Raw genomic sequence first — 16,001 nt, forward strand, 5'->3', positions numbered from 1 at the left:
AGAAGCTCCCACCCCCAATGTCCAGCTGAGATCCAGTAGGAGGAAGGGGCGGGGCTTACCTTCCTTTCTAGAGAGACAATTCGTAGCGGTATCTGCTCTTCCACTTCACGCCGCTTGGCAAGTGGTTTTAAATGATGTCAATCACTGTCATCTCCCGCTCCCGCGCAGAAGCGTCACGGGAAAAGCCGCTTCAACGTGAGTAGCAGAGGCGGTGATAAAAGAAACTTTCTGATTGGCCAGAGGGTGGCTTGGACTATGTTCGTGAGGCATGGGGATTCGTCACACTCCCCTGCCCTCCTGGAAATGGTTTCGCCCACGAGGGGCCGGTCGGCTTGCGGCAGTCTGGAGCGGCGCCTGCGCAGGAGACGAAGCCGCAGTGGCGGGAGCCGGGCTTTGCTTTGGTTCTTGCTGCTTGTCGGTTTCCCGCGTTCCGCGGAGAGCGGTCGCGCAGCTATAAATCCGGTCCTCGCCCCGCATCCCCAAGAGCAGCCCCGTTTTTAAAGCCCTAAAATCGGAAACGGGAGGGAGGAGTGGGGAAAGGTTGAGATCAGTGAGTGCCTCGCTGTTGCCCGACTGGGAGCGGGAAGTTCTGTTGCGCTGCAGCACAGTTGGCGGCTACAGCCCGTACGGACAGTGCCCTGCGCCTTTCAGAAAGCTGGAGGAAAGGGTGTGAAAGTTCTTACCATAAAGAAACAGAGAGAGAGAGATGCGTTCACCCTGGTTTAGCATTGCACAATGTACGCAGACCTGCATGGAAACGCACCGGGCGCCCCGTGAATATGTGTAATGTTATGTTATTCTTTATCGTTAAAAATAAATGCAAACCAAAAAATAAAAATGTAAAATACCAAAGTTTTTAAAGCGATGCCTGTGAACAGAAGGAGAACGTGTGGACTTTGCAGAGGGGAGCGGGGTCTCCCAGGGATTTGAACTTGGACTTTCCTTAGTCCCTTTCTTCCCTTGAGAATGCACCCCATGCCCATTGTTGCATGAGAGGGTGCAGTCCACCATGCTGCTGGCCATGCAGGAAGGCTCTAAATATTAGCTGACCTTCCTGGGGGAGTTGCTTTGCCATCAGGTGGACAGAGACCAAGTCACCCCTGAGCCTCTACCGATGGGCCAAGTTAGAACCCACCTGGTGGGAGTGGGAGGTGGGGATGAGAGAGAAAGCATGTGAGCTTCAGGACACTGGAGGTGTGCACCAGGTCATCGCCCAGTGATGAGTGAGGAGGAACTGACCTGGACAGATTCCCTGTATCATCCACCATTGGTTCTCACTCTCCCTGGGCCCCGGGCCCTTGAATGGCCAATGCTGAGAGGGAAGAACAGCTCATGGGTGTGGATGCCTGCTGACCCCGGTTAGCTTGCAGATAGCTGGGTGTGTGTGTGTGTGTGTGTGCGCGCGCTCGCACATGTGGTGGGCACACACACACACACATACAAATGGCCACGAAGGGTCCAGCCCTGGGTGCAGGGTTGAAGCACAGCGCATTTTCTTTCCTGAGACCCGTTCCTGCTTTTCTTGATGCTGGTTCCTCTCAGACCCCCAACCCTGGGTGAGCAGAGCGCTGCTGCCTGGTCCCCGGCTCTGCCCTCCTCCAGGACAGCCTGTTCTGCCAGTGACCCCCTCACTTCCTGAGTGCACCACCCCCCAGAGGCAGCCTGGGGTAGTGACACCCTGGGCTCCCCCTGAGGACCGCCTCTGGGGCCCTGCCCTTAGCCCCTTCTCTGCAAGGGGGTGAGGGTGATCCTCCCTCCAGGCCCGTCGCGGTCATACCCACTCCTCCCTTTTGGTGTCAGCGCCATTGTAGGGGCACTTGGATATTTCCAGAGAGAGAAAATTGTCCCCAGGGTCTTCTGTGCATTCTTGATGACAGCTGCGTGACTGAAAGCCACGGGGTTTAAGATGGTCTGAGGGTTTTGGAGCAGGGAGGGCTCCTGAGCAATTCCTGCCCCCTCCCCCCACGGAGCTCCAGTAGCCACAGCTGTGATGTTTGCCAAGAATGCACTGTGAGCCTCCAAGGGCGGTCGAGAACTAATTAATCTAATAGTCACAATCAAAACCGACACTCACAACACCCCCCGTGAGGCCTGTATTGTTGGATTAGGTGTGGAGGCTAAGGCCCACGTGACGTCACGTTCATGCCAAGGGGGCTGGGACTTGAGCGGGGGTAGTCTGTCCACCCAGCACGCCTCTCCTCCTAGAGGGCCAAGGTTCCCCGGGTTCTGCAGTCATAACTCCCTCTGATTGAGCATTACATGCCAGGCACGTGCCAAGCCCTTCACATCCTCTCTCGTTTGACGTCACAACTCTGGCAAGCGGAGGTACTACTGTAATTGAACAGGCAAGGACACTGAGGGCAGGAGAGAGCCCGAGTCACGCGACAAGTCGGCCAGAACCAGGACGGAAACCCAGCCCAGGCCTCTGACTCTTGTTTTCTACTCCAGGTTCATCCGCAAGCTTCTCCTGGCCGGGCGCTGGGCTGGTGCCGGGGCCACTGAAGTGAGCTCCGCAGGTTGCCGGGCCTCGCTCCGGTCTGTCTGGTCCACGTGGGGAAGTGGGCCTGGATCGCAGGACACTGGCTTTTTTAGAGGGGCGAGGAATCAGGGCTTTTCTGTGAAATCCCCGGCCCTTGAGGATCAGCAATGAACTTAGATTGGAAGCACTCAAGAAGCCGTGGAGATGGCTGCTGGCTGTCGCGATCGGGGGCTGTGACCTCTGGTCAAGAAAGGAAGAGAAACGTGGGACATCACAACAAACCTCAGGACCGGAGAGGACACTGGATCCCTGTACCTCAAGGAGCACGCCGCTGGGCTCCGGGACGACTCCATCATCGCGGGTTGGTGACTCCCGACAGCGGGGCAGCAGTAGGCGCAGGAGTGTGGCTTGGTCCCAGTGACGTGGCCATATTCCGAGCCCTGCGCCTGGGCTGGTGAGGCCCACTGCAGGGCCCAGGTCCTCCTGCCACCTCACCGCCACAGCCAGGGTCCTCCCTCTGCTTGGCCCCACCAGGGCCACCACTTCCAGGGGGGCAGCAGTTTTCTTGGTCAGAAATCAGTCCTTTGGGTAAAGAAGAGGCTTGGGGAGGGGCACTGTGGGAAAGGCCTGAACCCTTCTGGGAAGCCCTGATTTACAGCCCTCAGGTCCCGAGAGCCTGGGGTGGTGGGTGGGGCGCGAGTTCTGCTTTCCAGTTTGCCACAGGGCACCCGGTCACCTCTGGAGCACGGCGCTGGACGTGACTCTGCTGTGGCTTTGCCTCCATTCGCCTGGGCCTGGGTGTTTCCGTCTCTGCCCATGCAGTGCTTGGCCGTGGCCATTTCGCTAAAGGGCAGAGAGCTGGAGACTGACTCACCTTCCGTGTGCCTGGAATGCAAAGTGGCCCGAGCCCTGGCCCAGCGCGGACACTGCCATGCACGGATCCCGCAGCAGGGGGCAGCAGCAGCCGGGAAAAGGACGGAGGCAGGAGGGCGCCCAGGGCGCAGCCCTTTGGATTTATTTTGCAGCTGATTTTATTCAAGGCTGAGGGAATCATCTTTTCAGAGACCCCAGGGATCGTCGCAGGAAGCCAAGAGTTGCTTTTCCAGAACATTCCGGGTTTAGCATCTCTTGCCCATTGGCTCGGCCAGTAGAGAACTGGGAAGTTGGCAGAGGGCAGGTAACTCACCTGAGCAAGGCCCTGGGAGGACGTGCTCCAGTCCCAGCCCAGAGCCTGCTGATGTCCCTCCCTGGTCCTTTTCTGCACTCTGTGCATAAAGCTTGTGTCACGGGGCTTGAGAAGGGGACAAATAACTCCCGCAGCTCAGCCTGAACCAAGCCAAACGCTACTGAGGCAAATGAGGCTGCCCCTGTTGCTCCACATCCCTTCCCCCTTTCCAGCCCCTACCTACGTAAGACCTTGGAGCCAGAGGACAAAAAGCCCTCCCCAGACTGGCCCTCCTGCAACTGCCTGGGCCCATTTGAGCTTGTCCCCAGCCCCCTAAAGCCTTAACAGCCCAGGCTGGGTGTGGTGGTACATGCCTATAATCCCAGGTGCTAAGGAGGCTGAGGCAGGAGGATCACAAGTTTGAGGCCAGCCTCAGTAACTTAGTGAGTCTCAAAATAAAAAGTGAAAAAGACCAAGGATGCAGCCTAGTGGTAGGGCACCCACCCGTTCCACCCCCAGTATCAAAGAGAGAAAGAACCCCAATAACCTAGGTTTCTTCTCCTTCCCTCACAGAGCCAAGCTGCAACACCCCCCTCTGCATTTTGCTTTTGGGGGACCCATGCCCAGCACACAAAGTGCCCTTTGTTATTTTATTATGGCTGAGTTTGTTCTATTCCAGAGCAGGATCTCTCTAAATCTTTTCACATTTCCACCCCAAATCCCAGAGTCTGCCTCCTGCTCTTGGGGTGAAGTCCGCCTTCCTCGTGGGGTTGCCAGTGGGTAGCGGGGGAAGGAGGTGTTCCACCACTCTGTGCTACTCTCTGTGCGCAGGCAGCGGGCTCCCTGGGACCTGCAAACCTGACCTACCTATTCTGCCTCAGGGCCTTTGTCCCTTCTGTCCCCTTTAAACCCACTTAAGTCCTAATATGCTTTTCTCAGCTCAAATATCACCCGCTCTGTGTGCCCTGTATGAAGGCAGTGACCGCATCTGTGGTTACTGGCAGAGTGCCTACTGGTTAAGGAATAGGTTCTAGAGCCAAAGCCTTCGGACTCTAATCCTACCTGTGTGACCTTGGGCAGCTCACCACACCTCTCTGTTTCAGTTTCTTCCCACGTGGAATGGGAGCACTAATCCATCCTTTGTCCTGGGGTTGAGATGAGGTTGAGGGTCTGGCAGCACATGTCACAAGTCGTGGGAGGGGGAGATGGAACGCTCTCCTTCACTGCTGGCAGGGATCCTGTCTCCTGGCAGCGTCACGTCCCTTCACCCCGTGTCTGTCCCTGCGGAGGGTGGGTGTTCCACAAATACGGATCCAAATTGCTGAACTTCAGACTGATCTCTGGAGGAATCCCTGTTTGAACCTGGTGGTCCTCCAACAAAGCCCCCGGTGGTCACAGTCGGTGACCCAGACCCAGGGCTCGGCCCAGCCGGGCGGGGTCATGAGATGGTGTCCTGTCACTTCATGACACCCTTCCCAGTCGAGAGACGGTCCCTGGGTCCTGCCTTCCCCAGCATCCCCTGAAAATAGCCCCCCCCAACTCTTGTTCCGGCACCTTCCATTTGTTCCATCATCTCCTGCCAACCGTCACCCTGAATCTGCCTCCAAGGTCACTTGTGGCCAAAGGGTGAGCTCCCAGGCTTCAGGAACAGGGGACGGGGTGCACTTAGTACGTGTCAGACCCGAGGTAGGCACCGAAGCCCTGGGTAACCCCACGACGTGGGGACTGTGGCTGTCCCCTTGTGCAGGAGGAAACGGAGGCGCAGGGTCGGTAGCAGCTGTGGCCCGGAGCCCCGGCAGCCCCAGCTCTCCAGCCTGCTCTGGAGTGGTTGGGGAAGGTCCCGGGGGGCTCCTTCTTCCCTCCAGGGCTCCCTGGCGGGCAGAGTCCTGGTGTGATGGACTCAGATCCCCTGTCCCCTCCTCTAGATGTGTCTTGTTAACACCTGGAGGTGGCATTGATGAACTGGGAATTGGTGGCTTTCAAACGAGTCATAAAAATGTCTGCTAGAAGCTCAGAGGAGGAAGCTGAGCCTTTCCTGGGGGGACCGAGGGGAATTCAGCTGCCTGGGCGGGTTCCCCAGGGACCGACTGGACAGGCCTCCAGGCCACCTCTGGGCCCCCTGTGGCTTCGACAACAGGCCCCTCCCTGCTCTAGAAGGGGAGCTGGCGAGACTTGGGGTGGCCCGTGATGCCCAACTTACCACAACCCAGGGCTGTGGGCTCGATGCTAGAGCACCTGGCTCTCAGGTGGCAGAGGGACAGGAGGGCAGGCCTCGGGGTCAGCAGGTCTGGGTTCCGAGTCTGATTGCAGCAGCACGTGTCTGTGGACCACTCAGTATCCCCCATCTAGTGCCCTGGGAAAGATTTTTCTAATTCCACAAATTTGCAAAACCATTTTGGGATACGCAGAGCTGAAGAGCAGAGGCCGGGTTGGGGCCCCCGTCCCTCAGACCTGCCCTTTGCCTCGCCAGTGGCTCTTTCCTGTTCTTCCACGCCTCTCCGGCAGGCAGGCCCATTTTGCAGAGAGGAAACTGAGGCTCAACAGAAGGCGTCTAGTGGCACACCACTGCGAGGGCTCGTCACCTGTGAGACCAGGAGCAGAGTTCAAATCTCGCTCCAAACCCGACTCCGCTTGTGACGGGCTGGGGACCTTAGGAGAGCTGATGAACTTGCTGGGCCTCTGTTTCATTATCTGTAAAGTGGGGCGAACAAGGGACCCGCCACAGGGGGCTGTGGGCATTGATGCTTTTGCACACAACCATTGGCTCCTTGGCACGGAGGGCTCCCTGTCATCGTGACCGTAGGGCATCGTTGCTGAATGGAGGAGTGAATAACTCAAATGCATCCTTACCCTCTATTTAGGACAGGAAGCTTCCCTTGCAAGAAATCCAAGAAATGAAGGCAATTTCCTCCAGATAGGAGTAAAGTGCTGAGTGAAGCTGTTCATCGTGTAGACGAATCGGGTGTCACCTTTTCGGGATGAGCCACATTCTGAAAGTACCTTTCCAAGAACAGAGAGCGGGCTGGCCCCGGGATCACCCGGGCTGATCTCTCTGGCGATGCTGACAAGGTGGCGCGTTGTGATGATTTTGGAAGAAGCCTTCCCCCGCACCCTTCGCTGACCTCCGCTCCAGCAAAAAAACATTGAATTTTGCATAAACTGCTGGGGCAGAGAAAGTCGTCCTGGGGCGCTGGCTCACCCGGGGGGTCCCTCAGCTGGCCCAGAATTGTCTCCGGAGTGCTCTGCCCACTCAAGTGCCCTGTGCTCATTTCTCTAGAGTCCGCAGATTTGAGTTTGGAGGAGGGAGGGTGAGAAATGGCCGGGACCTGGAGAGCCAGGGCAGTAAGAGGGAAGGGGCTCTGGCTGGAGCCTGTCCAGGCGGCCCCCCAGGAGCCCCGGTGAGTACAGAACATGTCCCCGTCTCCCAGAGCCCCAGAGCTGCCCATCAGAAGGCTCCTCTGCGGCTCCCAATCCCGAGGCAGGAAGCCAGATGCTCCCTGGTTTAGGTCCCTGGGTAGGGACGCCTGTCTGGTCCATCGGGCCCGTGACCCCAGCACTGACCCGCTGAGCTTGGGCTCTGGGGTCAGATGAACCAGGGATGAGCCCGAGGCCAATGCTGCCTTGGTTTGGGTTCTCCCAGAGCTGCCTCAGACAGGGTGTGGGTACGAGTGTTCACTGCAAATGGCTCCCAGGACATCCCTAGGGGAAGAGGCCAGTGGGGGACACTGTGGCCCACCTCTGTCCTGGGGACCTGGGGAAGCTGTGGCGGGAGGAAGCTGGTGGGTTCTGGTCAGACTCACCTGCGCCTGTCCAGAGCCATGGACACGTGTCTCCCGGGCACTTCCGTCTTGGCTCCTGCCACGGGGACAAGCAGGCCTTGGACAACCAGGCCGTGGGTCTGACCCTAACCCCTAACCCTTCAGGAAGGGGCGGGTGGGGAGCATCACAGCCTCTGTCATCAGTGAATTAAGGAGGGCGGTGGGAAAGGCAGCCACGGAAGTGATTTGCGAAGGTGGCTGTTACCATGACAGTCGCCACCTGTCTGTTTGGAAGGTCTTTCTCCTCCTCCTTAACCAAGAGCTCCTATTCACCCCCAGGTGTCCAGGTACCTGCCACAGCTTCAGCGGCACCTTCTCTGGTGTGTATGAGCTTCCCGCGGCTGCTATAACAAGACCCCAGCTCGGGCACTTAAAATGATAGAGATTCACTCTCCGCGTTCTGGAGTCTGGAAGGGGAGGGTCCTTCCTGCCTCTCCAGCTGCCGCTCCTGGTGTTCCTTGGCTGGTGGCAGCTCATTCCAGCCTCTGTCTCCATGGCCACAGGGCCTCCTTCCTGGGCCTTCTGCTTCTGCCCGTCACTGGAGCTGGGGCCCACCCTAATCCAGGCCAGTCTCACCGTGAGATGTGACCTGACTGACTTCTGCAAGGGCTCTTTCTTCAATTAAAGTCACAGTCTGAGGTTCTGGGGGACACACATTTTGGGGAGACCCCTCCAACCCACTAGAACAGATTTTACAATGTTTCTTTCATGGCGGGGACACCTCTTTCCTTCCAGTCACAAGCACCACGAAGGTCCACAGGCTCTGGGAGCCGCCCGAGACCCACGTCCTTTCCAGCCGTGCTGTCCTCCCTGTGTCTTGAAGTGCCAGGTTGGGGGAAGGTGGCTCCATCTCTGGGCCCCCGACTCCAGCCCCGACAGTGTAAGGAGGGAGAGCCGAGGGCAGGGGTCCCGGCAGCCCGGGGTACACACTGAAGTCCCGGTGGCTCGGGACTCTGAGGCAGGAGGATCGTGAGTTCAAAGCCAGCCTCAGCAGCTTAGCGAGGTGTCCGGGGCCATCCATGGGCTGTGTGTGGGCTCTTGGGCGCAGTAGCCTCCTGAGGGGATGAGTCTGGCACCCCCACAGGGATCGACCACCTGATGCAGGTGAACCTCCCCCTCAGGCTCTGCCTAAGGTCCCACATAGCACCTGAGAGGGGTGTGACCTGCCAAGATGTCAATCAATCAACCTGCCGACCGCACGACCCCGCCCTTGAGACCTCATCCCGCCTCTGATGTGCCCCCTTCAATAAGCCACCGGAGCCATTGTGCCTTTGTCTAGATCAAAAACCCGAGTGGACCAGATCCACGGGGGGGCTTCACTTTTGTAGATGTATTCCTGAGTATTTGTGTTTTATCGTTTGTTAATTATTTGAGATATTACCATTTAGAGTGGCTCTTTGGGTGGCTTGGATTCCTCTGGGCAGAAGAACCCTCTGATGAGACCCTGGCCATCTTCCCCCCGAAAACCAGGCCCTAAGCAACTTTGTGAGACCCTGTCTCTAAATAAAAAATAAAAAAGGACGGGGGATGTGGCTCAGTGGTTAAGCGCCCTGGCTCAATCCTGGCCCCCCCCACCACCAAAAAAAGGGAGGATTAGCGAGGAGGAGGCAGCAGCAATGACTTATGCCTCCTGCTGAAAGCTACGAAGCCCATCCTCATATGCACGTCCCACATGGCCCCCTCAGTCCTGCAGTGGCCGTGGGCGTGCCCCACGGCTCTGCCCAGCCATGTCCTTCCACACTGTGCAGCCTCCTTTGGACCAGCAGAGCCTGGCCCTGAGCAAGGCATCACCCAGGCCAGCTGAGGGGGCAGCAGGTGGCGCGGCTGCCGAGGAGCCCACCCAGAGCCAGTACCGGGTGAGCTGGAGGGGGCGGGGGACGGCGCCCAGGCGGAGCAACCCCAAGGGCCCTTGCCCGCCAGCTCCTCTCCTTGGCACCTGCATCTCAGCAAACAGGGAAGGCTGGTGACGATGACCGTGGATGCGAGCCACATGACATGCAGTGGATCATTCCAAAGCACACAGTCCAGTGGCATTCACTGCCTCTCCCTCGCTGGCCCTCTGAACGCCGGGCAGGTTGGAAAGGAGAGAGGACGAAGATCGCCCTCCCGGGGGCATCCCGGACCCCTGCGAGTCCACCCGCAGGACACCTGAGCTTTCCAAGTGTCTGACCAATGATCAAGCCAGCTGCAGCCAAAAGGAGGGGAGATGGACGTTTCATGGGCTGCAAGAGGCTGGATCACAGGCTCGGAGTCGGGAGGGACGCGCCGAGGGACTGTCTTGATGCCCAAGTCCTTTCGACAGCTCCTTGCTCCCACCTCCCCCAACAGGGCGCTCCCTGCTCAGTGGGACCCCCAGGGCCTCCTAGAGCAGGTCCACAGCTGCTGCCCATTGGCCTCCTCCTGGTCCTGGCTTCAGAATCCGCCAAAGGAACCCAGGGGCTCTCAGACCAGGGCCGCCCCCCGTCAGGGCAGGGTTCACGTCCCCCTGGGCAGCCGCGCGGCTTCCCCTTCTTCCTGTGAGTGCTCTTCTCTGTGGTACGTGTCTGTTTACCCAGCCAAGACGTGTTGAGGACCTCCCTCGTGCCAGGGGCCGGATTAGGTGCTGGGTGACGATGACGAATGATTCCAGCTCTCGGGAAAGCGAACAGGGAAGGCCGGTGACGATGACGGTGGATGGAGCCACATGACATGCAACGGACCATTCCAAGGCCCCCGGTCCAGTGGCATTCAGTGCATCCGTAATCTGTGTAACCAAAACTCTGGTTTCAAAACTCTCGTCACCCTAGAACACCCTGGGCCCACTAAGTAACTACTCCCTATACCACTTCCCTGCTCCTGGGGGAAGCTCTGATCTGTTTTCTGTCTCTAGGAATTTATGTGTTCTGGGTATTTCATATAAAGGCATCATACAATGTGTCACCTCTTGTGACAGGCTTCCTTCACTTGGCATGATGTTTTCAAAGTTCCTTCAAGTTGTAACATGCTTCATTCTGTTTTATGGCCAAGTAATATTTCACTACGTGGCTATACCACCTTTGGATTATCCACTCACCACTGATGAATATTCGGGTTACTCTCACCTTGTAGCTATTATAAATAATGTTGCTATAGAAGTTTCCATGTGTACATATGTTTGTTGTCTATTTCTTCTTTTTCTCTCCCACTTCTTTTTCTTGGTATTGGGGATTGAACCTAGGACTTTACACAGGATGCTACATTAACACTCTATCTTGTAGCTCAAGATAGAGTGTTAAATAAAATAAATTAATACTAAATTTTATTTTGGCCTCACTAAGTTGCCCAGGTTGGCCTTGCACTTGCAATCCTCCTGTCTCAGCCTCCTAAGTAGCTGGGATTACAGGCCTGTGACACTACACCGGCCTTTATATATTTTCTTTGGAGACATGTCTGTTCATGTCCACTGCCCATTGTTAATCAGTCCGCAATAATGGATAATGATTTTTGTTTAAATTTGACTGGACTATGGGGTGCCCAGATATTTGGTCAAACATTATTCTGGGTGTTTCTGCAGAGCATTTTGGATTACATCAACATTTAAGTTGATGGACGAGGTGAAGCCAATCATCCTCCCTAAAGGAGGTGGGCCTTACCAATTTGCCAAAAGACTAGTAGAATAAAATGCCTGACCCTCTTTTCAGTAAAGGAGAATTTCTTCTACCTGTCCCCAACAGGGACATTGTGTTTTTCTTTTTCTTTTCTTGCCTTCAGACTTGAACTGAGACCACACGTCAGCTGCCCAGGGCTCCAGCTGTCCAACTCACCTGCAGATGTGGGGACTGGTCCATCTCCATAATCGCGGGAGACAATCCCTTAGGTCTCATCTCCAACATGTGCAGCTGCCTCCTTATGACAAATCAGTGTGTACACAGATGTCCCTACCTTATGACAGGCTTCTGTCCCAATAAACTCTTGGAGACTGAAAATACCTCAAATCAAAATGAATCCCACTATTCTGTGTAATTATAATGCACCAATAAAAATAAACAAATGCATTTAATACACCTGACCTCCCAAACAGTGCGGCTTAGCCTCCTCTACCTCACAAGTGCTCTCAACCCGTCCATTAGCCCACAGTTGGGAAAAGTCACCTATCACAAAGCCTATGTTATAGGAAAGTGTGGAAGTTCTCCTACACCCAGAGAAGGGCGTTTTACAGACACGATGAAATGCAACCCAGAACCCAACTTCTGCAACACAGGCAGCGGGCTCTAGGTACCGGCCGTTTCCTGTCCACCTGGGCTGGCTGGGAGCTGAGGCTCCTGCCCCCGCCGGGCCTCTCCAGAGGTCACACTGCAGGTTGCTAGTCCAGGAGAAGATCAGGGTCAAGTCCAACGTACGGTTTCTACTGAATGCGGATAGCGTCCAGAGACCTTAAGTGGAACCATCCTAAGTCAGGACCCGCCCATCCTCTAGCCATCCATCTTCTAGGTCTCTGCTATAATTTGGATCTGGAACTGTCCCCTGAAAAGCTCGTGTGTTGGAAGCATGGTCCCCAACGCAGTGGGGTGCAGAGCTGGGGTTTTTAGGCAGTGATGAGGGTTGTGACCCCAGGAGTGGATTAATCCATTTGATGGTGAGTGATAGAGTGGGATTAGCAATATCAATGGGCTGCTGGAGGCAGGAGGGTGTGGCTGGAGGAGGGAGGGCATTCGGGGCCTTTGGGATCATATCTTGTCCCTGGCTCTGCCTCTCTCTGCTTCCTGGCTACCATGAGCTGAGAGCCCTTTGAATGCGCCCCCAGTTTGCCGTGGCGTGTGCGTTCCCACAGCCACGTCCTGCGACCCATTCAAAGCTATTCCCAGATAAAACTGGGCTGATTCTTTTCTCATTGGTGTTTCTCTTGGCCTCCTCTGAACCAGTGGAGGTCATCTGCTCTTTCCCATTTTATTAGCTGTGCCGCTTGGGCCAGTTACCTAACTTCTCTGAGTCCGCCATCTTGCTGTGTTGAAAGGGAGTGAACTGGGGGGCGGTGCCTCGGTTGGTCCTGCAACTGGAAATGCTGGAGGCTGGGAACTTAGAGCAGCAGTCCTGGGGGCCGGACGTCCAGGGTCAGGGCATCGCCTGGTCTGGTGTCTGGGGAGGGCCACACTCTGCTTCATAGATGGCACCCCATGCCGCGTCCTCACGTGGCAGAGGCGGGGGACAACCTCCCTCTCACCTCCTTTATGAGGGCACAGGTTCCACTCATGAGGGTGGCATCTGGTGACCTGATGGCCTCCTGAGGCCCACCCCTTCATGCCAGGGCTGGCTGCTTAGACTTCAGTGTGTGGTGGCTGGAGGACAACATGGCAGATGGGGGGACAGTGCCCGGCACAGTAGGACTTGAAGAGGCGGCGGAGGGCAGGTCTGGCAGCCCCACAGTGGCAGCCGGCTGGGCCTCTCCTCCAGGCCCACGGCTGAGGGGGCCCGGCCCGCCTCTGCCCCCGCCCTCCCACCTCTGGTCCCGGCTCCTCCTGCCCCGCAAACCCGCACCCTTCAGTGTGTCCTGGGGCGTCCATCTGCGACGCGCCTGGGGTCCTGCTGGCTCCTCTCATCAAAAGCCGCTCAGGGACGGGTTGCGGCTCCTCAGCCCCCAGTCCCCGCCGTCCCTGCTCCCAGCCTTGGGCACCCAGACAGAAGCCGGTGGGTGACGAGGGGGCTCCTCTGAGCAATGAGAAAGGAGCTGTGTCCAGCTGGTGAGAAGCCAGGAGGGGCACAGAAGGTAGTGACCAAGGTGTCGGCCATGCTGGCGGGGACACTGGGGGGTGCTGGAGTCTAGTGCAGCCTACGGAGGAGCGTGCTGAGCGGAACAGCTCCAAGTGACCAGGCAGTGCAGGTGAGGGACACCAGGAGGCTGCAGCCCACACTTAGGGACCTTGAGTGAGTCCCAAACACTCAGGGCCTCTGCCTGGTGAAGGCTCCCTGTGGCCGGCCCAAGAGCCAGCAGGCCCAGGGGACACGTCCTGCCCGCGGGCTCTCACGGTCTCTGGGAGGGTGGATGGGAATCACGTGTCACCCTTTTTCCTTCCACTAGCAGGAGTCGGTCTGGGCCCTGACCCTGACCGTGGGCCCTGACCTGACCATGGGCCCTGACCTGACCGTGGGCCCTGACCCTGACCGTGGGCCCTGACCTGACCGTGGGCCCTGACCTGACCGTGGGCCCTGACCCTGACCGTGGGCCCTGACCTGACCGTGGGCCCTGACCTGACCGTGGGCCCTGACCCTGACCGTGGGCCCTGACCTGACCGTGGGCCCTGACCCTGACCGTGGGCCCTGGCCCTGACCGTGGGCCCTGACCTGACCGTGGGCCCTGACCTGACCGTGGGCCCTGACCCTGACCGTGGGCCCTGACCTGACCGTGGGCCCTGACCTGACCGTGGGCCCTGACCTGACCGTGGGCCCTGACCCTGACCGTGGGCCCTGACCTGACCGTGGGCCCTGACCCTGACCGTGGGCCCTGACCTGACCGTGGGCCCTGACCCTGACCGTGGGCCCTGACCCTGACCGTGGGCCCTGACCTGACCGTGGGCCCTGACCCTGACCGTGGGCCCTGACCTGACCGTGGGCCCTGACCTGACCGTGGGCCCTGACCTGACCGTGGGCCCTGACCCTGACCGTGGGCCATGACCCTGACCGTGGGCCCTGACCTGACCGTGGGCCCTGACCCTGACCGTGGGCCCTGACCCTGACCGTGGGCCCTGACCCTGACCGTGGGCCCTGACCTGACCGTGGGCCCTGACCCTGACCGTGGGCCCTGACCTGACCGTGGGCCCTGACCCTGACCGTGGGCCCTGACCCTGACCGTGGGCCCTGACCTGACCGTGGGCTCTGACCCTGACCGTGGGCCCCTGTCGGGTGGTTTTCCCGAGATGAATGCGACTGAGCCTTTTGGGCAGTCGGGGAGGACAGGTCCAGGCCCAGGGAGCAGCCTGGGGCGACAGACTGTGAGGGCCCAGGAGGGGCTGGGGGAGGGCTGGTGGCCGTCCCTGGGGCCGGGATGGCTGGGGTTCCTTGTGTGGACTGAGCAGCCGCCCAGGCGCCTCCAAGCAGGAGGACACTGTGGTGGAATCTAGATTTTGGAAGAGCCCTTGGCCCCACGCGGGGAGCAGAATGAGAAGGGTCGCGGGTGCCAGGAGACTGGCCAGGAGAGCCCACTGCTGTGAAACACAGGGAGGAGCCGGGCCACCTCCACTCATGAGGCTCCCAGGACACAAACTTGTCCAACCCGAGTTCCCGCCAGCGGAGGAGCAGGAGGAGGAGGAGGAGGAGGAGCAGGAGGTGCCGCTAGGAATGCGAGACCCGGGCCAGGTGGCTCCACAGAGTCACAGTCCCGCCTGATTGGCCTGGACTCAGGTGGTGGCCGAGGATGAGAGGGATGGTCGGGACCAGAGGAGGGGGAGGGGGAGGGCTTGGGAACCACGCTGCTTGTCCTGATGGCCACGCCCTGACCATACCACTGGGCTGTGCTCCCCTCTTGCCTCTCCCCTCACTGTCCCCAGCTGCAGCGACAGTGACGAGTCTGTGTTCCCTGCCAAGCCGCACACAGAATTCCAGCTCTGCCCCTCCCCAGCTGCACGTCCCCAGAGAGCCCTGGTTTTCCGGCCTGTGAAGGTGGCTCAGGACGCTGCCTGTCCACGGGGTTCAGTAAGAGAAGGACCTGGGAGGCCGAGTGCACCTGGGTGACCCTTTGGGACTCGCTGTGGTTTTAAGTCAGTTACCAGTTCTGGTCCCATGTCCCCTCCTGGCCTGGGCCTGCTTTCTCTGCCTGACTACTACTCTGGAAGGTGGCCTGTCCATGCCTGTCCCTCAGAACCCAAGAAGGGGCTGGTGGCAGCCTGTGGTGGCACAATGACACCCTGTCAGTCCCTCCTCCACTGGGACCTCCAGAGCAAACAGGGAGGCCATCGTGGGAAGAGCAGGGCCATCGGCAGGACTGCCGTTTGCCCACCCGGGAGCCCGACTCCTGATTTCCATAGGGACACCCTCCTCCGCTCTCAGGCCCTGAGCTCTGTCCAGAGTGGCCCAGTCAGTGTCCCTCTTCTGGGTCACTCTGACAGATTCAGGGAGACAGAGGCCCCGAGGTGACTCCTTGGGCCGGGGTCCTGGTCCCACCCATGGCTCGCTGAGGGATCTTGGGGTAACCTTGAAATTCCCTGTGCCTCAGGTTCTCGTCTACACCGGGGTAGTGATGTCTACACTCCATCGGGCTGTTGTGCAGACGGGATCCCGAGGGGCTCGGCAGAGGTGGGTCCCAAGGAGCATGAGCCCCCGCTCTTCATGGGACTGAATTTGGGGCCTTCAGATGGGTGACTGGGGAGAGGGGGTCTTTTTTAGGGTCCTGCTGCACCTGCCTTGAGTGGACGGGGTCACCTTGCGTCCCGGGGAGCCTCCTGCGTGGAGGAGGCGGGGCCTTAGCTCTGGGGCGCCTCCTGCCCGAGTCTCTGGATCCTGTCATTCCTGAAGCTGAGTTTCCTTTTTATTTTTTTATTTTTGGGTTTAAGTGCCTCTGAGTGGGGTTTTTGTTACTCGGAACAAAGGA

Source organism: Callospermophilus lateralis, chromosome 4 (genome assembly GCF_048772815.1).
Source record: "Callospermophilus lateralis isolate mCalLat2 chromosome 4, mCalLat2.hap1, whole genome shotgun sequence".
NCBI lineage: Eukaryota > Metazoa > Chordata > Mammalia > Rodentia > Sciuridae > Callospermophilus > Callospermophilus lateralis.